The sequence below is a fragment of the Lithobates pipiens genome, unplaced genomic scaffold (assembly GCF_037356315.1).
Source record: "Lithobates pipiens isolate NorthernLeopardFrog02 unplaced genomic scaffold, aLitPip1_a1.2 Scaffold_19, whole genome shotgun sequence".
NCBI classification, from domain to species: Eukaryota; Metazoa; Chordata; class Amphibia; order Anura; family Ranidae; genus Lithobates; species Lithobates pipiens.
The window spans coordinates 441,944,969-441,969,130 of NW_027507764.1; the positions used below are offsets into that span (position 1 = coordinate 441,944,969).

Below are 24,162 nucleotides of genomic sequence, written 5' to 3' on the forward strand. Positions count from 1 at the left end.
GCTGTATGTCACGGAGCTGCTGTCAGCGCTGTATGTCACGGAGCTGCTGTCAGCGCTGTATGTCACGGAGCTGCTGTCAGCGCTGTATGTCACGGAGCTGCTGTCAGCGCTGTATGTCACGGAGCTGCTGTCAGCGCTGTATGTCACGGAGCTGCTGTCAGCGCTGTATGTCACGGAGCTGCTGTCAGCGCTGTATGTCACGGAGCTGCTGTCAGCGCTGTATGTCACGGAGCTGCTGTCAGCGCTGTATGTCACGGTGCTGCTGTCAGCGCTGTATGTCACGGAGCTGCTGTCAGCGCTGTATGTCACGGAGCTGCTGTCAGTGCTGTATGTCACGGAGCTGCTGTCAGCGCTGTATGTCACGGAGCTGCTGTCAGCGCTGTATGTCACGGAGCTGCTGTCAGCGCTGTATGTCACGGTGCTGCTGTCAGCGCTGTATGTCACGGAGCTGCTGTCAGCGCTGTATGTCACGGAGCTGCTGTCAGCGCTGTATGTCACGGAGCTGCTGTCAGCGCTGTATGTCACGGAGCTGCTGTCAGCGCTGTATGTCACGGAGCTGCTGTCAGCGCTGTATGTCACGGAGCTGCTGTCAGCGCTGTATGTCACGGAGCTGCTGTCAGCGCTGTATGTCACGGAGCTGCTGTCAGCGCTGTATGTCACGGAGCTGCTGTCAGCGCTGTATGTCACGGAGCTGCTGTCAGCGCTGTATGTCACGGAGCTGCTGTCAGCGCTGTATGTCACGGAGCTGCTGTCAGCGCTGTATGTCACGGTGCTGCTGTCAGCGCTGTATGTCACGGAGCTGCTGTCAGCGCTGTATGTCACGGAGCTGCTGTCAGTGCTGTATGTCACGGAGCTGCTGTCAGCGCTGTATGTCACGGAGCTGCTGTCAGCGCTGTATGTCACGGAGCTGCTGTCAGCGCTGTATGTCACGGTGCTGCTGTCAGCGCTGTATGTCACGGAGCTGCTGTCAGCGCTGTATGTCACGGAGCTGCTGTCAGCGCTGTATGTCACGGAGCTGCTGTCAGCGCTGTATGTCACGGAGCTGCTGTCAGCGCTGTATGTCACGGAGCTGCTGTCAGCGCTGTATGTCACGGTGCTGATGTCAGTGCTCTGTATTACGGTGCTGCTGTCAGTGCTCTGTATCTCCTGCACCCTCTTGTTTGCCTACCCTGGTCCCTGACCTTCCCTCTCCTCCATTGCCTTCATTAGCTCCATAGTCCTGAATTGTCAGAACAATTTCCCAAATAAAAAAAAAATGCTTGTAGTTATCGATCCCAAATTCACCTCATACATGTATTATGCTATTGTCCAGGTGGTGGGACTACGTGCTACCCCCTAATAATTACCCCGTGGCCGCAAATTCGACCTAAAGGTTTGCGAAATTCGCCTCCCATTGAAGTCAATGGAGCCCGCGGCGAACGGTCGTTTTCGCGAACGTTTGTGTCCGTTCGCGTTTCGCGTTCGCGAAACGTCCCGTCGGAAGTTCGTCCATCACTAAAAGTTATGCCATATTCGTTTAATGTGGTATTAATGTATTTAGACATGCTATTAGGATATATTTGGATAGTTGGATTTATTTTTTAATACCATTCCTTAACTAGTGCTTTCCAAAATCTTAGCTCAGACATGATTTTATAGCCCTTTGGTATTTATGATACTGATTTCATAAAACTATTTAAGATCATAGGACGCTTCAGTTATACAGGAGTTGGCATGCAACAAATTGTGGGATTTTAAAGACAACTGACTGCATGTTTTACCTATTTTTTATAGAACATATTACAAAAAATTTAAATCATTATTTTCAAGTTGTATCAGTAAAATTCAGAAAAGTTGTGAATGTTTATGCAAACTGCAAGGCAATGTATTTTTTTCTATCCCCATCATTCCTTAAAATTGACTATGCTTTTTCATTGAAATATTTAGTAAAAGTATATTCTTTAATGACCCATGTACTCTTGGCCAAATGGATGTAGCATAATTTATACAAGTGCACTCTATTCTCCACTTAGGGAGCTTTTATGGCAAACGGTATTGTGTGTTGACAGAACAATTAGGAGGCTGAAAGCAGGTAATTATTGTGCATTTAGAATGTACTGGAAGACTGCTTCTGTTCTTAGGTACAGTAATCCAATGTACATAAGCAAGCTATACAGTGTACTGAAAAAATAGCATTTTGTGGAAAAACCCCACTGATAATTCTTAGGTATAGACCCTTTTGCTTAATTATTGATCCCCTTCGTCTGCAAATACAAAATAGGATGTTTTTTCAAATTATAGTTTAGACTACAAGTGCAGGCATTCATTTTATTCCAGCCCCCCAACAGAACCTGTTCATTGTTAAGTAATATGAAGAGATGTAACCACTTCTTTACAATGTTAGGTCTTCAATTAATGTTATGTGATCTTGGAATCAAAGTACAGGGCTGTTACTGGCTGGTAAAAAACTACTATTTATTTTCAGAGTCACATAATTACATTGCCATGTACAAACAACAGTTTATACATATCTATGACTACAGCTTGTTCCATTTTTTACATTTTATTTACTTATAATTCCATTAGTATTTCATATATATAGTGCATATTTTATGTCAAGTTTAATAAACTGGTTCTGAGATGGCAGTGCTTTGAGAGAGCTCTGTACCTCCCGCTCAATACAGAAGCTCCACAGCAGCCACGGGGGTGACCTTTTCACCCGCAAACTGCAGCCCTCAGCTCAAACCCCCACTCAGGTCCCCTAAAATGTACAGATTTCTTCCCAACCATGGCAGAGTGGGATCTGCAGCATCGGTGGCACCTCTTCCTATGTGCCCATGTACTCACTTTCCACCTTTGATGACACAGGCTTTGACTCCTCATGCTGCATAGTAGTAGCTCACTGCTCACAGTCAGCATGCAGTGAATCCTCCCCTCCAGACAGCCCTACTACTAGAAGCCCAGCCTCCTCACAGTCTGTATCTATCAATGATCTAAAGTACATGCTTATATCTTTTACCGGACGCACTCCATACTGACATGTCTAATATGATCACAGTTGTTATTGCTACAGGTAAAGATCTCAGTGTTAGAGTCTCACCTATTGAAAATAGTGAAAGTGAAAAGTGAAAATTGTATTGCCCATAACTATTTGATTGACTCACACACAGACCTTGGCTCTGAGATCCACCAGATCAGTGCTAAACTAGCCGACTTGGAAGACCAGTCACGACACAACAATATAAAATTCAAAGTCGCATATGAAATGTGATTACAAGATTATTATTTATAGGCCTCATTATATCCCAAAACTGGCCCATCTTTCTGCAAAAACACCCGGAGATGTTCTCGCTAAGATCCACTTTTTTTCATATAAAAGAAATAACAATGAAAGTTGCTAGAAATAATCTACCACTTTAAGCTAAATTCACAGGCATCTCTTTATTCACAGATTTCTCAACAGCAACAATCCAAAATAGAAGAAAGTTCCTTACCTGACCAAGGCCCTCATGAACCACAAGATTCTCTATAAGTAGGGTTACCCCACAAAATTGATTGCATCCAGGCAAGATAAATCCTAAACTTCCCATTTGCTGGAAGTGGGCCTGAAGCTTCTTAAAAGATGGCAGATTTTAGCTCCTGATGTTTTGGTTTCTAATAAAACCAACCCTGCAAAACTACACATGGAATGGACCTGGCCAAGACCCTGTTTATGAAACTCTGAGCCAGCCCCTAATAGCAGTTTCCATTATCCCCATGTATGGAGCCTGACTTCCTTGATTACCTACAGTTCAATCTTTCTAACAGCTGACTGTTTCTCGCCCCCACCCCACAGCAGCTAGGATGCTGCATATAATATCAGTTTTTTTCCAGGTTGTTCTTTTTTATAAGTCACCTTGTTTACTATAACTTTTCCTTTGCTACAGGATGTACTATGTACCAGTGTTCATTCTTCCACTTCCTATATGAACTGTGGGACGGACTCCCACAGAACAGCTTTCACCAACATAGCTCTGTGAGACCCCCCAATGCTCCACATGACAGACATAACAAGGTATTATCTCTTCTCACTATGTATTCCTACCCAGCCACTCAACAGCTATTTATACTCTCATTAGGGTCATTCAAATAAGTTATCTTAATGAGAGAGGCCTTAAGAGTCCCTTAAAGGCCCTCACTTTAGTTCTTAAGACCTTTCCTCAAGTTTATACGGCCTGTTCTCCCAGGAAAAAAAGTGGTTGTTCTTATTGCCATCAGGTCATCCCTCACCTTCCAACTTATATCTGCTATCAAGGATGAACGAGGTCGATATTTAATATTGATATGTGTTATTTTTAATATAATATGTACTTTGGTAAATGGTTACACCCCAATCTCATTAGAAAAGTAAATTCCTGTGAATAAGAACAAGTATTTTTGGGAGGGAACCTTAACTCTATTTGAGATGACCCCAAAATAGATAAAACAGGAAAAAATCAATCTCACTAAATTATTTCCTTCACATCCAACAGCCTTGACCTCTATGACATGTCCTCTCCTCCTCAAATATTTGGGAATATAAATTCCACCCAAGACTGCTAAACTTTATGGCATTAACTTTAAGATGCTTCTAACTTCATTGCCCTGAGCGTTACAAGATTTAACCAACTTTGAACTCTCTGTTAAGGACAGAATAGCTGTATTTAAAATACTAATACTACCTAAAATCCTTTACCTCTTTAGAACTATACCTATACCTCTTTACTCAACAAGATTCATTCTATAGTCAATAGCTACATTTGAGGGTGGTGGGCAAAGACCAGGTGGCTTGTTCCCTCCCAATCTTTATCATTATCTAGCTACCCTCCGAGACAAAACACTGTTTTGGTGAACCCCTAACCCCTCTAAACTTTGATCTTACATATAGGAATAACTACTGCCCTTCTACAGTACTTAACATGCTTCATGTTATTTGTGACTCTAGGCAACACCAAAGTGCCTTACACACAGTACCCCTCAATACAAGCTAACTTGGATGAGCAAGGTAAATTATCTTTGCTGATGAATGCTACCCATAACTTCTTATTCTTCTTGCTATCTCTAGATTACTCTGAGCTATTTATTCCCCATCTAAAATTAACCACCTAGGGATCTGCTCACTCCTTTTCCTTTTTTTTGACCAAGGTGTACATTTAGGAACAATACAGGCACCGACAAATTGCACATTTGTCGCAAAACCAGACTACAACCTTAGGACATACCTTATAGACTTGATGCTGTGTCTTTTTTTATTAATCCATATCAGCACAATTGAAGGAAATCTTCTTTTATACTAAATTACACAACAAATGATCCTTTAGGAAACCCTCAACTATATTGAAATGGGAACAACACATCTGTCAAAGCTTCCCCGCTAGTACATGGAAACAATCTATTAAGGCCACATATAATTACACTTTTGTGCACTGATCACTGAGCATTAATCTATAAAATAGTTCATAGGTGGTACCTGACTCATAGGTACTGAAAATTCAATGCAAGAATTTCCTCTCAGTGCTAGAAGAACTGTGGTTTCATAGGATCCCTCATTCATATCTTAAAGCGGTAGTGAACCACAGGTATTAAAAAAAAATCCCTGCAAGGCAATGTCTTAATGTGCTCATATGCATACTAGCATATTATGATAGACTTACCTTAGAATGAAGCCACTGAGATGGCTGACATGTTCCCCAATCTTCCTTCCAGGTTTGCAGCCTCCAGCTACATGAATTGCCGGGGTGGGGCATGATGATGTCACTCCCGTGCATGCATGCACGAGCTGCTGTTTCCAGCACAGGCTCTGAAGGTCCAGCACTGTAAGCCAGACCTTTAGAGCACATACACCAGTGATGTTATCAGCTGCATGCACTCTGAATATCTCCTAAACTGTGCAAGTGTAGGAGATATTCACAGTACCTACAGGTAAGCCTTTTTATAGGCTTACCTGTAGGTACAAGTGGTATAACAGCGTTTACTACCACTTTAACCGGAATCAGATTTCTTTCATGCCCTCATTATTGCATCCCTCAACTGAGTTTGCAATACCCCATGTTAAGATGAATGATATCCCCATACCCTCTAGAACTATTGTATGGCATGTACTATTGTCTACTAAGCTTAATATAATGCACAATTGAAGTTTGTTGGTGATTTTGGCACTCACAGACATTATTATGACCTGACTCACCATGTGCCTATAAACAAGTGTTCACTGTAAAGAATGGTCTCTGCACAAATTTTATCTTTCATGGAACCTGTGACTTAATCATTCCTGTTGCACTGTAGATTGCATGTGACTTACTACCTTGCATTAAACTTGTTGCATATCCTAGACTGGTACATTTACTAGAAATTAATTTTGGTAACCTGTACTTTGTATGACTCTTCATTCTGTTGTGTTTTAATCTTTATTAATTTGTCCGAGTTTCTACATAGCATGCTCTTGGAATTGATTAGGGCATTGTAGTCTACCTTCACAAGTTTTCTATGTGCTAACTATGTTTTTGAATAATATTATGATGTATACATTTATTTCAACACCTGTATCATTATAAACCAATCAAGTCAAATTGAAATATAAATATATCTATATATATATATATATATATTTATGGTCGAAGCCCTATGGCCGATACGGATATGAACCAATATACTTTACCATAGGATTAACAACATGAAATGGACCTGAAGTGTGCCCTGGTCTGATGGTCGGTATACCAAAATAAGGGGGCAAAAACATTCAGGTAGGGGTGTAGTTTTATTCGTTTTAGCTAAATTAGATGAGCGAGTTTGGTGAATGCTTGTGCCACTTCCGCACGAGGATTGGGGATGTACTGGGCGAGGTAGGCAGGGTTACAACTGCTTAGTCTCTCAATGACGTGATTTGGGACCCAGGCCAACATGCTGCCAAGGGTGCTCAAATACTAAAGAGTGACCACGTTATGGACCGGGGTCGAGGTGTAGGCTGCGTAGAAGGACCTAACCGAGAGCGGTCCTGACCTAGCTTCATCAACAAGATCAACCTCGGCCCAGTTGTCGGTGGTGAACGCCATGGCCTGTCCTGTCTTGACATGACCCCAGAGTCGAGAGGCTGTCATGACCGGGTATAGCTTGAAGAGGGAGGAAGTTCAGGTAAACCCGGGGTTTAGGAGTATCCCTGATGCCATGGTTCTGTAAGCCAGTGGTGGCCAAAAATTGCAGCGAAGCCTGTGGAGGCTGCGGCATCCGTCACTACCAGGGGTGACAGGGCATCGTAGATGGTATACACATCGCTATACCAATCCATGCAGTAAGGAACCTTCCGACATAGATAGGACTGCTAATGCTACGGCATCTAAATTAAGGATCTAAGCGGGGTCCTGCGTCCGTGAGAGGGAGACCAGGAGGCGTGACATAAAGATTGACCCTGGGGGATGGTCCGTATTGTAGATTTTGACCATTCGTCAGGTGGTGTCTGTGTAGAACTTGGCTGTCAGTGCTACTAACGATAAACTGGGTAGGCCGTGAAAACCACAAAGGGCCCGGTAGATGGCCGCTTGGACGACCAGACTGGGGAATGTGCGAGGATTTTATGTGTCCCTAAAGATGGCAGATGTGATGGGCGAGTGTATGCCGTTGGCTATGGGCTGATGCCTCTAGATGCCTCGTAGTGGGGATCTTACTGTATGGGCCGTAAAGACAGATGGCTCTCCGAGTCCTGTAATGATAAGAAATGCTGAACGCTGGCTAGGTATAGCCTGACTGTGTAACAAGAAGAAGCCAGTTGCGTGTGTCAACACGATCCCGGTGCAGGACGGAAGTTGAACTCAACTGTCCTAAGGGAGAGATGACAGACAGGGAACGGTGAATGGCTTGTAAGAAAAGCCACAGAAGACAAGTGGCCAATTAAGTGCTGCTGAAAACAACGTGTAGCCAGTTTGTGGGCCACTGAGAATGTGCTAGCAAAAGAATGATTGCAAGAAGTTATGCTAAGTCGCGAGCCTTGGCACGATTGCAAAAGTTGTGTTTAAACATGTGCTTGCGACAATGGCACGGGAGTTTGTCACTGGAGATGTGTTCGTAGTGACTCTGAGAAATTCGTGTTACCGCATGTGCTTTGCGAAGACTGCAGGAGTTGTGCTTGAACGTGTGTTTGGATGCGTGCTTGCAACGATTGCAAGATGTAATGCCAAGATGCGTGCTTGCAACGATTGCAAGATGTTATGCTAGGATGCGTGCCTGCAACGACTGCAAGGAGTTCCCCAGGATGCGTGCTTGCCATAGTTGTAAGGAGTCATGCCAGGATAGGTGCTTGCAGCGATTGCAAAGAGTTATGCCAGGATGTGAGCCTGCAACGATTGTAAGGAGTTATGCCAGGATGCGTGCCTGCAACGATAGCAAGGAGTTATGGTAGGATACATGGGTAGCCAGGTTGAAAAAGACAGAAGTCCATCCAGTCCAACCACAAATCAAATAAACAAAGTATCGCACAACCCAACATACCCAATTCTACACCCACAGCTGATCCAGAGGAAGGCAAAAAACCCCAGCAGAGCATAGTCCAATTTGCTACAGCAGGGGAAAAAATTCCTTCCTGATCCCTCGAGAGGCAATCGGATTTTTCCCTGGATCAACTTTACCTATAAACATAAGTACCCCGTTATATAATGTACATTTAGGAAAGTATCCAGGCTTTCCTAAAGCAATCTATTGAGCTAGTCAGAACTGCCTGCTAGCAATTATTGCAATAAGCTTGTGCCTGGACATCTGCTTGCAATGATTGCAAGAGTTCTATGCTTGAATGAGTGTTTGCAATGATTGCAAGAGGTCCATGCTTGAATGCGTGTTTGCCATGATTGCAAGAGGTCTATGCTCGAATGCGTGCTTGCAACGATTGCAAGAAGTCTATGCTCGAATGCGTGTTTGCAACGATTGCAAGAAGTCTATGCTTGTATGCGTGCTTGCAACGATTGCAAGAAGTCTATGCTAGGATGCGTGCTTGCAATGATTGCAAGAAGTCTATACTTGGATGCATGCTTGCAACGATTGCAAGAAGTCTATGCTTGGATGCGTGCTTGCAACGATTGCAAGAAGTCTATGCTTGGATGCGTGCTTGCAACGATTGCAAGAAGTCTATGTTTGGATGCGTGCTTGCAACGATTGCAAGAAGTCTATGCTTGGATGCGTGCTTGCAACGATTGCAAGAAGTCTATGCTTGGATGCGTGCTTGCAACGATTGCAAGAAGTCTATGCTTGGATGCGTACTTGCAACGATTGCACGAAGTCTATGCTTGGATGCGTGTTTGCAACGATTGCAAGACGTCCATGCTTGAACGCGCGCTTGCAACGACTACAAGAAATCTGCACCTGGAACATGTTTGCAATGATTGCAGGGAGCGTATGCTTGGGTGCATGCTAGCAGTGATTTGCAAGAAGTTGTTTCTTGGATGTGTATGGAATGAATCCGATATGAATCGGTCGAACAAACCGAATCTTATATGAGCCGATCGCATGAAATTAATCTGACAAAATCCGTTTTAGAGTGTATGAATTTAATCTAATATATAAGAGACTGTGGAGAGTACGGGATGAACCCGGTGCGAATCAATTTGCCGCTGGGGCGACTGGAATTGAAACGGGTTGTAGCGTGTATGAAAATGAAACTGACACGAATCTTTGTATCTATATGTAACAATCCTGATAGGAACCGATCGTAAGATGTATGAAAGGAAACCAAGATGCATAGGATTGTGCGACTATCAGGGGGAGTAGTAGTGAGGTGAAGGTTTTAACGAACGAATCGAGACCCTTGGCTGAAATTCGAAGCACGAAGGATCGATCTATAGTGAGTGTCGGACTTGGAGGAATGACAGGCAACATGCGAACGATACCTATAATGCTGACATGACGGGTGCGAACCAATGTATTGTTGGTATGAGTGGATTAGACTCAAGTGACAAGAGTGCGCAGTGAATGAGTGAAATGTTTGCTGTGACATAGGCTGATTGCGATAACCGACGTTTCAGACGAAAAGTGATGAGATGAACTGTGGAGCATGTAACGAAATGCGACCGAGCCAATTCGGAACAAAACAATTGGAGCACACCGGAACAAATCGGTGCCTCACGGATGCGACTGACTCGAATCGGGGCACGGTATGACGGTCAAATTAATGAAATATGTGTTATGACAGAGGCATAAGTCGATCGTGCCGCGACTGCGACTGATGAGGAACCGGACCCTGGAGTATGCACTGAAATTAGGTTAAAGCACTGGGGCACACCGTAACGAATCGGTGCATAACGTATGCAACCGGATTCGAAACAGAGTGCGGTACGTGGCGGCGAAATTATTTTGATTGCCATGACAGAGGCACGAATCGATCATGCCGCTATTGCGACTGACCGTTAACCGTGTACGCTCTGGAGCATGTACTGAAATGTGGCTGAAATACCTGGGACGTGCCGAGACGAATTAGCGCACGATGCGACTGGATTCGTATCGGAAGCGTGATACGTGACAGTGAACCGATTTCCCATGACAGAGACATGAATCAGAGAACCGAAACCTGCAACCAACAATGAATTATGACTCTGGAGCATGTACTGAAATGAGGCCGTAACAACTGGGGCACATCGGAACGAATCGGTGCATCATAGATGCGACTAGATTCGAATCGGAGCGCAGTAGGTGACAGTGAAATGAGTGACAAAAGTTTGCCATGACAGAGGCCCGAACCGGTCGTGCCGCGATTGCGACTGACAACGAACGGGACTCTGGAGCATGTACTGAAATGAGGCCGAGAAAAAAAAAAAAAACCTGGGGCCGTCCGGACGAATCGATGCACGGGGATGCGACCGGATTCGAACTGAACGTACTATGTGACAATGAAATGTTTCCCATGATAGAGCTACGAATCGGAGAGGACGCAACCTGCGACCGTCAACGAACGGGCTCTAGAGCATGTACCGAAATGAGGCCAACGCAACTGGGACACGTCGATCGAACCTGCGCGTTTTGAGAAAAGCGACTGGTTTCGATTCGAACGTAATAGGTGAGGTGAAATGACTCCCATGACAGAGACCCGGGTCGTTTTAACAACGAGCGGGCTCTGGAGCATGTACCGAAATGAGGCCGAGCAAGTAGGGGCACACCAGAACGAAACGGCGCATTTAGCGGATGCGACTGGTTTCGAATCGGAGCGCCGTGCGTGACAGAAATGAGTGAAATGATGAAATGACCTACGTGAGCCAGCTATGGCAGAGGTACGAGTCGCTGTACCGTGGGACACGACTGGCAACGATTTTGACTGTGGAACACGGTAACGAGACTATATAACAAGTACTAAAACAGTGCAGTTTTTTCCTACCAGCAATATCTACCGAAATGACGCCCGTGAAATGAAGGGCGCTGCGAACTTGGAGCGTATTGAGTGATAACAACCGGTATCATAACGAACGATTCGATATTTCAGGTTTTAACGACACTAAAAATAGTACAGGAAGGTCAATCGAGACCCTTACCTGCGGCAGTCGAGCTGGCGACGTTGTACAGAGCCGGCGATGTTGTACAAAACGAACGGGAAAGAAAACCTAGAGAGAGACGTTTTGTCCGCATGGAAACGAAACACGAGCCGTCGGCCTAGTGACGTAGTGCCGCGCACTGGAAACCGACAAAGACCACAGGCGAGCGGGCTGGTTAAATACCCTCCGGGCTCCTCCCATAAATTCAGGCCACCATACTGGCCTTCCTACATATATATATATATATATATATATATATATATATATATATATATATTATACTATAAACATATTCTATAGTTTTTCAACATACAGTATATATAAGAATAGAAAAACACATAGGATTTGTAGCAAAATCACCAATAAGTGGCTTTAACATCAAATGCTTCACTAAAATTGCTTGAAATGAAATCATTGTGAATTACTTGTAATTATTGAAGTATTTATTATATAAACTAAAATTATAATATAATTATAATTATAGTATAATATTATACTATATTAAATAAAGAGGGTTAAGAACATCAGAGGGGTGTGGCTACAGGTGGGGACTGTCAGATAATAGACTTGGAATAAAGCATTTTTTGAAAGAGTGACACAATCAGTATGTGGCTGTCTGTATATGAATTTAGTTGTGCAATAGAGCAATGATGGGCTGGCACCTGTCAAATCCCAGACTGGGGAGCTTGAGTGAGATCTAGAGCTGTACAACACAGTGGATGCTACAAAAATGAGAGGCTAAATCACAGACTATATGAATAAGTGCATAATATAAAATGGCAAAGTATATTCAGTTGAGAAACTATGGCAACCTAAACTAAAGGTGTTGTGTTCAATCTCAAATATATGGATGATGGGAACCCAGCATTACCTGTACATCAGACCCAAACACATCAGAACCACTATTATCTGCTCCCAGCAAGTCTGTATCTGTGGGCAGGATCAGTGAAGGTGGAAAAATAAGGCAGGGTTTTCCTTGAAATGTAGGGAATATTGAGTTTTAAAATGGTTTATACTTCTAATCAAATTGGCATCAAATATGTATGCTCATGTATAAATGGATGAATGAGATGATCAGTAAGTTCCAGGAAGATCAACAGGATGGTTAGAATCTCTTCCCTTCACTTTATTTTAGTATTTATTTTTGAGAAGCTTTCAGTAAGTGATCAAAGATTATGAGAGATGTACTATATATATATTATAGGGTGCCATTACAGACTTCTTGAATTGCAAACGCTATTCAAGTCATTGACATAGAACAAATATAGTTATATAGAATCTCAATCCCTCTGCCTAATTTTTTATGCTTTTTCTGTGTCAGTGAATTAGAAATATTTAAAGGATAAGTTACACATGGTCAGACTTTCCGACAGAAAATGTGCGATCGAATCTTGTTGTCGGAAAATTCGATTGTGCGTGGGATCCATCGGACTTTTTCCGTCGGAATTTCCGACACACAAAGTTTGAGAGCAGGATCTAAAATTTTCAGACAACAAAATCTGATTGTTTAAATTTCAATCGTGTGTAGATAATTCAGACGGACAAAGTTCCACGCATGCTCGGAATAAATTAAGAGACTACAGCTATTGGCTACTGGCCCGTTTATATTAAGAACAATCGGATTTTCCAACAACTTTGTCTGACCGTGTGTATGCAAGACAAGTTTGGCACAAAATCCGTCGGAAAAAATCAGATGCATTTTGTTGTCGGAATGTCCGTGTGTACAAGGCATTACACCCATATTTAGAGTATAACATGTAACATGCTCCTATGCACCTGCCTCTCACTACCAGAGCTCCAGGGTTCTTCTCCCTGCAAACCATTCACAATTTAAACACCGCATGGCTGTGCGGGGTTACACCCACACAGCCCCATCATTCATTCACAGGAATCTGTGAATGAGAAATTTACAAGTCCCATCTTCCACCATGGCAGACAGACTTGTAATGTCAATGAACTTTAAGGTTGCTGATCAGCATACTCATCGTTAATTCACACTGTCTACAGAGGTACAGGCAGAGAGCTCTAGGCAGTGTGTGCAGGAGCCTGGCACTGATCCCACAATCTACTGATCGCAGGTGCAATGCTCTGCAGGCTCCAGTGAACTTAGACTTTAGGTCAGATAGGCAGGCAGCATTTTCAAAAAGAAGCCAGCAATGCCCCCCTCCCCCTATTTTGGCTCAAGATGAGTATGCGTTAAATGCTAGCTGCTTTTCACAAACCCTATTCTATGAATCTGGCACAATTTTCTTTTTGGTCACATTACCACTTCAGCCTTGGATCGATTTACCCTCTTAACCACCTCAATACAGTGCAGTTACACCCCCTTCCTGACCAGACCAATTTTCAGCTTTCAGAGCTCTCACAGTTTGAATGACAATTACTCAGTCATCCAACACTGTATGCATATGAAACTTGCGTCCTTTTTTCCACACAAATAGAGCTTTCTTTTAGTGGTATTTAATCACTAGTGGGTTTTATATTTTTTGTGCTATAAATAAAATAAAACGTAAATTTTGTGAAAAAAATGCCTTTTTCTTTGTTTCTGTCATAAATTTTTGCTAATTAGTCATTTTTCTTCATAAATTTTGGCCAAAATTTATACTGCTACATATCTTTGGTAAAAATAACCCACATTAGTATATATTAGTTGGTCTTTGTGAAAGTTATAGAGTCTACAAACTATGGTGCCAATCACTGAAAATTGATCACTTCTGATCAGGCCTTCAGTACATCAGGTGTACCTCATTTCTTGAGACACTAACAAGTCAGGAAAGTACAAATACCCCCCAAATGACCCCTTTTTACAAAGTAGACATCCCAAGGTATTAAGTAAGTAGCATGGTGAGTTTTTTTAAGTTGTCATTTTTTCCCACAATTCTTTGCAAAATTAAGATTTTTTTATTTTTTTTATTTTTTTTTACTAAATTGTCATATTATCAGGTTATTTCTCACACACAACATATGCATACAACAAATTACACCCCAAAATACATTCTGCTACTCTTCCCGAGTACGACGATACCACATGTGTGAGACTTTTATACAGCCTGGCCACATACAGAGCACTAACATTGAAGTAGTACCTTCAGACGTTCTACGAGCAAAAATTACGCATCTCATTTCTCAACCACCTATTACACTTTTGAAGGCCCTGGAGTACCAGGACAATGGAATTTCCCATAAAATGACCCCATTTTGGAAAGCAAACACCCCAACGTATAATCTGTGAGGCATAATGAGTCTTTTGAATGGTTAATTTTTTTCCAGAAGTTTTTATATTTTTTTTTACACAAAATTGTCAATTTATAAGATATTTCTAACACATAGCATGTATATAGCAAAAATTACACCCCAAAATACATTCTGCTACTCCTCCCGAGTATGGCGATACTAAATGTGTAGGACTTTTACACAGCCTGGCCACATAGAGAGGCCGAACATTGAAGTAGTACGTTCAGGCGTTTTAGGAGCATAAATTACACATCTCATTTCATTCCTACCCATCACACTTTTGAAGGTCCTGGACCACCAGGACAGTGAAATTACCGACAAAATGACCCAATTTTGGAAAGCAAACACCCCAACGTATATTCTATGAGACATGGGCTGCAAATAGGTACTCGGGTACTCTTATGGGCTGGAGATAGGTACTCGGGTACTCTGATGGCCTGGTGACAGGTACTCGGGTACTCTGATGGCCTGGTGACAGGTACTCGGATACTCTGATGGCCTGGTGACAGGTACTCGGGTACTCTGATGGCCTGGTGACAGGTACTCGGATACTCTGATGGCCTGGTGACAGGTACTCGGGTACTCTGATGGCCTGGTGACAGGTACTCGGGTACTCTGATGGCCTGGTGACAAGTACTCGGGTACTCTGATGGCCTGGTGACAAGTACTCGGGTACTCTGATGGCCTGGTGACAGGTACTCTGATGGTTTGGTGACCGGTATTTGGGTACTCTGAAGGGCGGTGACAGGTACTCATATGGACTGTGACAGGTACTCGGGTACTCAAATGAACTGTGACAGGTACACGGGTACTCAGATGAACTGTGACAGGTACTCGGGTACTCAGATGAACTGTGACAGGTACTCGGGTACTCAGATGGACTGTGACAGGTACTCGGGTACTCAGATGGGCTATGACAGGTACTCGGGTACTCAGATGGGCTGTGACAGGTACTCAGGTACCCTGATGGACTGTGACAGGTACTCAGGTACCCTGATGGACTGTGACAGGTACTCGGGTACCCTGATGGACTGTGACAGGTACTCGGTACTCTAATGGAATGTGACAGGTACTCGGTACTCTAATGGACTGTGACAGGTACTCGGTACTCTAATGGACTGTGACAGGTACTTGGTACTTTAATGGACTGTGACAGGTTCTCGGGTACCCTAATGGACTGTGACAGGTACTCGGTACTCTAATGGACTGTGACAGGTACTCGGGACTCTAATGGACAGTGACAGGTACTCGGGTACCCTGATGGACTGTGACAGGTACTCGGGTACTCAGATGGGCTGTGACAGGTACTCGGGTAGCCTGATGGACTGTGACAGGTACTCGGTACTCTAATGGACTGTGACAGGTCCTCGGTACTCTAATGGACTGTGACAGGTACTCGGGTACCCTGATGAACTGTGACAGGTACTCGGGTACTCAGATGGGCTGTGACAGATACTCGGGTACCCTGATAGACTGTGACAGGTACTCGGTACTCTAATGGACTGTGACAGGTACTCGGTACTCTAATGGACTGTGACAGGTACTCGGGTACCCTGATGGACCGTGACAGGTACTCGGGTACCCTGATGGACCGTGACAGGTACTCGGGTACCCTTACGGACCGTGACAGGTACTCGGGTACCCTGATGGGCCGTGACAGGTACTCGGGTACCCTGATGGGCCGTGACAGGTACTCGGGTACCCTGATGGGCCGTGACAGGTACTCGGGTACCCTGATGGGCCGTGACAGGTACTCGGGTGTGCCGTGACAGGTACTCGGGTGTGCCGTGACAGGTACTCGGGTACTCTGGTGTGCCGTGACAGGTACTCGGGTACTCTGATGGGCTGGGACAGGTACTCGGGTACTCTGATGGGCTGTGACAGGTACTCGGGTACTCTGATGGGCTGTGACAGGTACTCGGGTACTCTGATGGGCTGGGACAGGTACTCGGGTACTCTGATGGGCTGGGACAGGTACTCGGGTACTCTGATGGACTGTGACAGGTACTCAAATACTCTGATGGACTGTGACAGGTACTCTGATGGACTGTGATTGACAGGTACTATGAGGGGTGGTGACAGGACCTCTTTATTGGGGGGGGGGGGGGGCAGGCAGGCAATCAGTGTGATTGGTGTACACTAGGTGGTAACGAGATATTACCGCAATCTCCTCCTGTCACACGATCGGTTTGTTTACATTTTAGTGATCGGCTGTGAAAGGATCACAGCCGATGACGTGGGTAAGCAGCCGGCCAATGGCTGTTTACCAGCGTCGGTGACGAGCAGTGTTCCCGGGGAACACGCCGCCACCGACGTGCAAGCACAGCGTGCTCTCGATCGCGCGCATGCGCCGTGCACAGTCGGGGTGTGACCATCTGTGATCGGCTGTGACTTCATCAGGGCCGATCACGTGGTAAACAGCCATAACGAATGGCTGTTCACCCCCTTTGGTGGCGAGCGGTGTCTCCGTGACACGCCGCCACTGAAGAAACAGGGATGTGCGCGTACGATCGGGCGCATTCCCTGTTTAAACGGGAGCCCGTCATATGACGGCCTCCCGCCATAATAGGTGCGCCGCCTGGCCATCATTTGACGGCCGGCGGTCGGCATCTAGTTAATGACCATGCCATTTTTTGCAATACGGCACTGCATTGCTTCAACTGGCAATTGCACGGTAATGCAACATTGTACCCAAACAAAATTGTTCTCCCTTTTTTTCCCATTAACAGAGCTTTCTTTTGATGGTATTTGATCAACTGCATTTTTTATTTTTTGTGCTATAAACAAAAAAAACGACAATTTTGTAAAAAAAAAAAAAAAAAAAAATTATTTTCTGCTATAATACATATCCATAAAAAAATTTATTCATCAGTTTAGGGTAATATGTATTCTTCTACAAATTTTGGGTAAAAAAATCGCAATAAGCGTATATTAAATGGTTTACGTAAAAGTTATAGCGTCTACAAAATAGGGAATAGATTTAGGGACTTTTAATTTTCTTTATTGTGTTTACTGGTAATGGCGGTGATTTGCGCTTTTTAGTGGGACTGCGACATTGCGGCGGAAAAATCTGACTCTAACTGTGTAGGGGATGGGCTTGCTGAGACAAAACAGAGATTGCTGTTTCTGATTACGAGGAACAGCTGAACTCAGTGTTGTCCGCTGTCAGAATGGGGATCTGCCTCTGTGGAGCGACGGTTATTGAGTCTGGTGAACCCACGTGCGCGCTCCCCCAGTATCTCGTGCATGGAACAACATACAGGTACATTGTTTTGGGCACCTGGGCCACCCTGCTACAGTATATGTGCGGTGGGCGATCCAGAAGTGGATAATAAGGATAATAAAGCATTTATCTGAAAATGAGTTTGAAAGTCCTCACATATTTTTTGTGTCATTTTTTTCAAAGCCATGTTCCATATAGTGTTTTATAGTTACTAAGGGCAAGATCTAACTATACATCAGAAGGAAAATAGAATCCTGTCTCAATTAGTGATTTAAGAAGTTCTGCAAAATAACATACCACATGCAGGGTATACCCTATACCAGACTATGCACACTATCCTTGTGCCTGTGGAGCGCTGCCTAATGACTGCCTAAAGGTGCATTGAGCCAAATCCCTTAAGATAAATCAAGGAATCATCACAACCATTGCAAACTGTCACCAAAAACAGCAGGTGTCTAACAATTAAAACACTCACATGGGTAGAATAATGTGAACCTAAGGACAGAGATACAAAAGTCAATTTTTTACTTAACTTGATTTTCAGGTACAAATGTGGGGTCCATTATTTGTTTTTTGATATTAGGCATGCTTGCTCCAGGCTCACTAGGTGGCAAAGCCACTGTCAGCATTGCAGAGGTCACACACAATATACCAATAAAATCTCTCCTATGCCTATCTTTACAGATTTCCTTTTACTAAACACTGCATTTGTGGGAGGAACAGCCTCAATTTATATGCCGAACAATGGATGTAAAACTGCTTCTATCAAATTGGGCTGAAATGAGTTTGCAGTGATTATCAATGAAGCACAGATGGCTATTTAAGAACAAACATGACTAATTTAAGGCTATTGTTTATTTCACTGTTTGGAACCCTCTACTTTGTAAGCTGTGTCCTCAATTGCTTTGGAAGAAAATTACTAAATCTTTAATTAAAGCCATTGTAGTGCATTTAATGACTATGAAGGGTCATAAGCATTATCCCCAGTCATAGCTCAAAATTAAGGGTCAAAGCTTTCATTGTTTTACATAAATATGGTACTTTATTTGATTTGTCAGAGAAGGCTTCAGTTTCTTCTCATTTTAGAACCTATGAAGACAATAGTTTTAAACAGGAAGCCAAGTTTTTTTCATGCAAACGGTAAAATGTTTTTGGTCATTTAATTACAAGTGATTTCCTGATACTGTTAACATAATAAGATGAATGTTTATTTTATATTCTAAAATGACTAAGGATAAAGATACAGGTTGTGAGCACTATCTGGGCAGTTTGCCAAGATAAAAACGTTCAAAAGTTTATATGCAGTGGCTCATTAAAGTTTTAGAACATTTGAAACAGACAAGTAGAGTGTGAACTTTTCTTAAATCTTTGGGGGGCATACTGCACGACAGATGATAAAATCATCAAATGAATGCATAACGTCAAGTTTAATTATTGTTACTGATTACCTCTTTTTGAGATTTCACAAAACACTTTGCATGTTGAGTAGCTATTCAGCATGCCATTCCTTTCTCAATAATTACACACACAGACACAGTTTACTGCTTCTTTTCCCGACATTCTTAAATTGTTCCATTGTCTTTTAGGGTGAGCTGTGCTCACATCGTATCTCCCAAACATATTACTTGCATCATTGTTTCCAGTCCCTTTCCTGTTTGAGCACACTTGCCATGTAAATTCTGTGTTGATTGCTGTTTTTTATCTCATCAACAGATGTCTGCTGTTATCTTCGCAACCTAATATTAAGGAAAATCAAAATCTGGATTCATGTTTGGATGAATTTTTGATTGCCGCTTCAACTCAGCTGTGCTTCATGAGCAAGTAGTAAGTCAAATCTATGCCATTGTTATTTTTAGGTAATTAATAGTCTCTAATTTAGACTCTTCCTCTTGTATTTTCTCTAACCAATTTCCATTTTTGGAATAAGAGAAAAAATACACAATTAACTCTGGTAAAATAGATTTGTTGTTTTTAATAGACTGGTCTTCCGCGAAGAAGCAGAATGGCAAGAATGGATGCTTATACTCCCACATTACTCTTGTTAGCTCCACAGATAAAAATAGTGAGCATTGTGTTTTGACTGGTAGTTTTGGTAGTCAGTAACATGCAAATAGCATCGTAGAAGCATTTATCCATTATCCAGCAATACTGTGGTCTGTGAATAGTGAGGGAGGATTTAGGAAGCTATAGTTTGGTCATATGTAGAAAGAAAAGTGTATGTAATTATAGTATTATAATATAATAATTATATATTATTGGGAAACCCATTAGGGATGGGTGAACAGTTCAGCCCGAGCATAAGTTCAGGCCAAACGTTGGTTGTTCGGAAGTTTGGGCGAACACCGAACAATATGCTGTGTTCGGGGCAAATTTGAAAGCCGCTGGAACACCATTAATGTCTAAGGGACACTAACATGAAAAATCAAAAATGCTAATTTTAAAGGCTTATATGCAAGTAATTGTCATAAAAAGTGTTTGGGGACCTGGGTCCTGCCCCAGGGGACATGTATCAATGCAATTTAAAAAAAAAAACTGATGTTTTTTCGGGAGCAGTGATTTTTTTTAATGCTTAAAGTGAAACATTCCTTTAAATATCATGCCTGGGGGGGGGGGGGGGGTCTATAGTATGCCTGTAAAGTTGTTCATCTTTCCTGTGTTTAGAACAGTACCACAACAAAATTACATTTCTAAAGACAAAATTGTAATTTAATAAAACTGATCGTGGCTGTAATGAATTGTTGGGTCTCGGCATTGTAGATAAAACACATTGAAAAAAATGGCATTGGGGCCCCCCAGTACATTACCAGGCCGTTTGGGACTGGTATGACTATTAAGGGGAACCCTTAACCAAAAATGTAAAAACAAAAATTGTGCATCAGGATTTTCTTTTTTAAATGGCGTAAGGGTCCTCCAAAATCCATACCAGACCCTTATCCGAGCACGCGACCTGGCAGGCCGCAAAAAAGAGGGGAGAACGAGAGAGTGCCCCCCCCTCCTGAACCATACCAGGCCACATGCCCTCAACATGGGGAGGGTGCTTTTGCGCCCAAAAAAACAGCAGTTTTTAAGACTTTTGATACATGTCCCCTAGGGCAGGACCCAGGTTCCCAAACTTTAAAATTAGCACTTCTGATTTTTCATGTTCGTTGTTCAAATGTTCTGGTGCAAACTGAACTGGGGGTGTTCAGCTCATCCTCAAAACCCATGTTGAATAGCGAAACGTTTGTAAAATTAGTTTTACTTCTATTAAAAGGATAGTAGTCAAGTCAAGACACAGTCCCAATCCAGGTTGTGTGCATCCATAGATAATACAAATTGTCGGTAAGCCCTGTCCCCTCTCACTCCTCACAGGAGTTTGACTGACAGCAGCAGGAGAATGTGGCTCCCACTGATGTCCAGAGGTAAATTTGTCTCATCCCAGCCACTTTAAAATTATGCATGTCCACGCAGCGGTAACAAACAACATACATTTTACTATCCATAGGTGATGCTTTAAAAGCCTTTACATGTTACCACTTCAGATTTACAGAGGAGGTCTGGGGCTTTTTTAACTATTAATTAATTAATTAATTTTTTTACATTGTTGCTTTCATTTTTTTAGCACTTTTATTGTTGTCACAAGGAATGCAAACATCCTTGGAACAGCAATAGACATGTGACAGGTACTCTTAATGGAGAGATCTGGAGTCTAAAAGACCCCAAATCCCTCCTCTGCACTTAAAAGCATTCAAAACACCAAGATCAGTGTTTTGATTGCTTTTGATCTTTAAAAACTAGTGCCAATGAAAACCGCAAAAAACTGAAGTGTCCAACCGACCAGCAGACATACCAGCTGAGAAGACCCGGCAAAATAGTGAGAAGACAGCACAGAGAAGAACCAGAGTGGGAGAAGGACCAGCAGAGGGAGAAAACGTCGCCAGAAGAGCCAAAGCTGCCTTAATAAAATACTTTAAAAACCTGTGTAGTGTGCTTATTTTTGAATTTTTTTTAGGTGATTGGGTAGAGGTATGATGTACCCCATACTTGCTCACCTAGAGTGGGGGTTGGGATCTGGGGGCCCTTTTGTTAAAGGAGGCTTCCTAATTCCAATAAGCCCCCGCTCGCAGACCCTGACAACCAACGGCCAGGGTTGTCGGGAAGAGGCCCTTGTCCTCATCAACATGGGACAAGGTGCTTTGGGGTGGGGGGGCGCAGGGCCCCCTCCCCCGAAGCACCCACCCCCCATGCTGAGGGCATGTGGCCTGGTATGGTCCAGGAGGGAGGGCACTTGCTCGTCCCCCCCTTTCCTGACCTTCCGGGTTGTGTGCTCGGATAAGGGTCTGATATGGATCTTGGGAGACCTCCATGCCATTTTTGGGCATAGGGGTTCCCCTTAAGATCCATACCAGACCAAAGGGTTATCTTGATCCGACTTCTGGTTCAATTTCTATTCAAATCAATGGGCTCCCATAGGGAACCATTGATTTTGAAATAAAGACAGAGAAAAGCGACTGAAAGCTAGCACAGCTGAAAGATAGCATGGCTAAACGCACAATGACGCCAATGCAAAACGTGGATAAAATGGCGTTTTTAGTTTTTTTCCTGGTGTCAGTACTATCTTTACAGCTTGTTTTTTAAACACCCGTGGGCATGAGGCCTTATAATTATAAGATGGCCTTGGCTGAGCATTATGGGAGATCTAGTTAAGGAACAGCTGAGGACTAGATTGCCGTTTGGTTACATCACAGATTTTGTTCTTCTTCTTGTGAATATACTAGACTTATATTTTTTTCCCGCTGAGCTTTTAACATCTGAGAATTAAACGGATTTTCCCAAATCAAACTGAAACCATTTTTATGCACATCTTATTGTCAGCAGGAACATTGAGGATGACATCAATGACATTCAGTTTATAGAACATCTGCTTGGATGGCATGTCACCTTGTGATTTTGTGTCATTTTATTGAGTAAACATATTTGTCAGATTTTTGTTTTGCTGTACTCTCAGAAGATACCTGTCACCAGGATGACATGTGTGTCCATTACCCATAGCATTAACCTGCTGTGAAACTACAGAATCTTTGCCTTCACCTTATGTCAGTGTGCACATTTGGTTTCTGCTTAATGATTTTAAAAGTTCTAATTTTCATTTTCATTTAGTGCTTGCTATAAAAGATGATTTGTTGCATGATAAATGTTGAAGCCTAGCAGCTGGGGCACTTGCCAACTGCCATACTTGAAAGACCTTTTAGAGAGTTAAATAAAACTTTATGCGCATACTGCACTCATCACTGTTTAACCACTTGAGACCCGCGCTATAGCCGAATGACGGCTACAGCGCGGACCTCCTTTGCCGGGACTACGTCTATTGACGTCGTCCCGTGCACGAGCGGCCTGCGCGCCCTGTGATCGGCGAGTCTATGAGACTCGCCTGATCACTGATCTGAGCAAGGGGTCGATCCCGACCCCTTATCACGTGATCAGCTGTCAGCCAATGACAGCTGATCATGTGATACAAGGAAGCCGGTAATCGGCTATTATTCCTCCTCACGCTAACAGCGCGAGGAGCAAAAAAAAAGAGCCGATCACCGGCGGCTGTGATCGGGACATCAGTCCCGATCACGGCCAGCCCTGCCAGTGCCCACCTGCCCCCTGCCAGTGCCCACCTGCCAATGCCACCTCATTAAAAAATAAGTGTCCCCCGTCAGTGCCACCCAGCAGTGCCCATAGTGCCACCCAGCAGTGCCCACAGTGCCACCCAGCAGTGCCCACAGTGCCACCCAGCAATGCCACCCAGCAGTGCCCACGGTTCCACCCAGCAGTGCCCACAATCTGCCTCAACAAAGGTGCTGCACCCCAGTGCCACATTTCCGTGCCCATCAGTGTCATCTACCAGTGCCCATCAGTGCCCAGCAGTGCCGCCCATCAGTGCCCAGCAGTGCCACCTATCAGAGCCACCTATCAGTGCCCATCAGTCCCATCTATCAGTGGTAACTATCAGTGCCCCTTGGTGCCACCCATCTGTGCCACCCATCTGTGCCACCCATCCGTGCCATCTTATCTGTGCCCATCTTTGCCCATCAGTGCCGCCTTATCTGTGCCCATCGGTGCCGCCTTATCTGTGCCTATTAGTGCCGCCTTAACTATGCCTATCAGTGCCCACCAGTGCAGCCTTTCAGTGCCCACCAATGCAGCCTATCAGTGCCCACCAATGCAGCCTAGCAGTGC

General features: G+C 43.7%; 1 protein-coding gene across 3 annotated transcripts in view; it reads left to right on the plus strand.

Annotated features, from left to right (window-relative positions):
- SNTG1 (syntrophin gamma 1) overlaps positions 1 to 24,162 on the plus strand; it is a 923,961-nt gene that overhangs the window by 496,082 nt on the left and 403,717 nt on the right. For all 3 annotated transcript variants that reach the window (XM_077492670.1, XM_077492672.1, XM_077492671.1), the window contains one exon: positions 19,669 to 19,779. The gene's annotated coding sequence lies outside the window, so the exon portion shown is untranslated. The remainder of the gene's footprint in view (positions 1 to 19,668; positions 19,780 to 24,162) is intronic.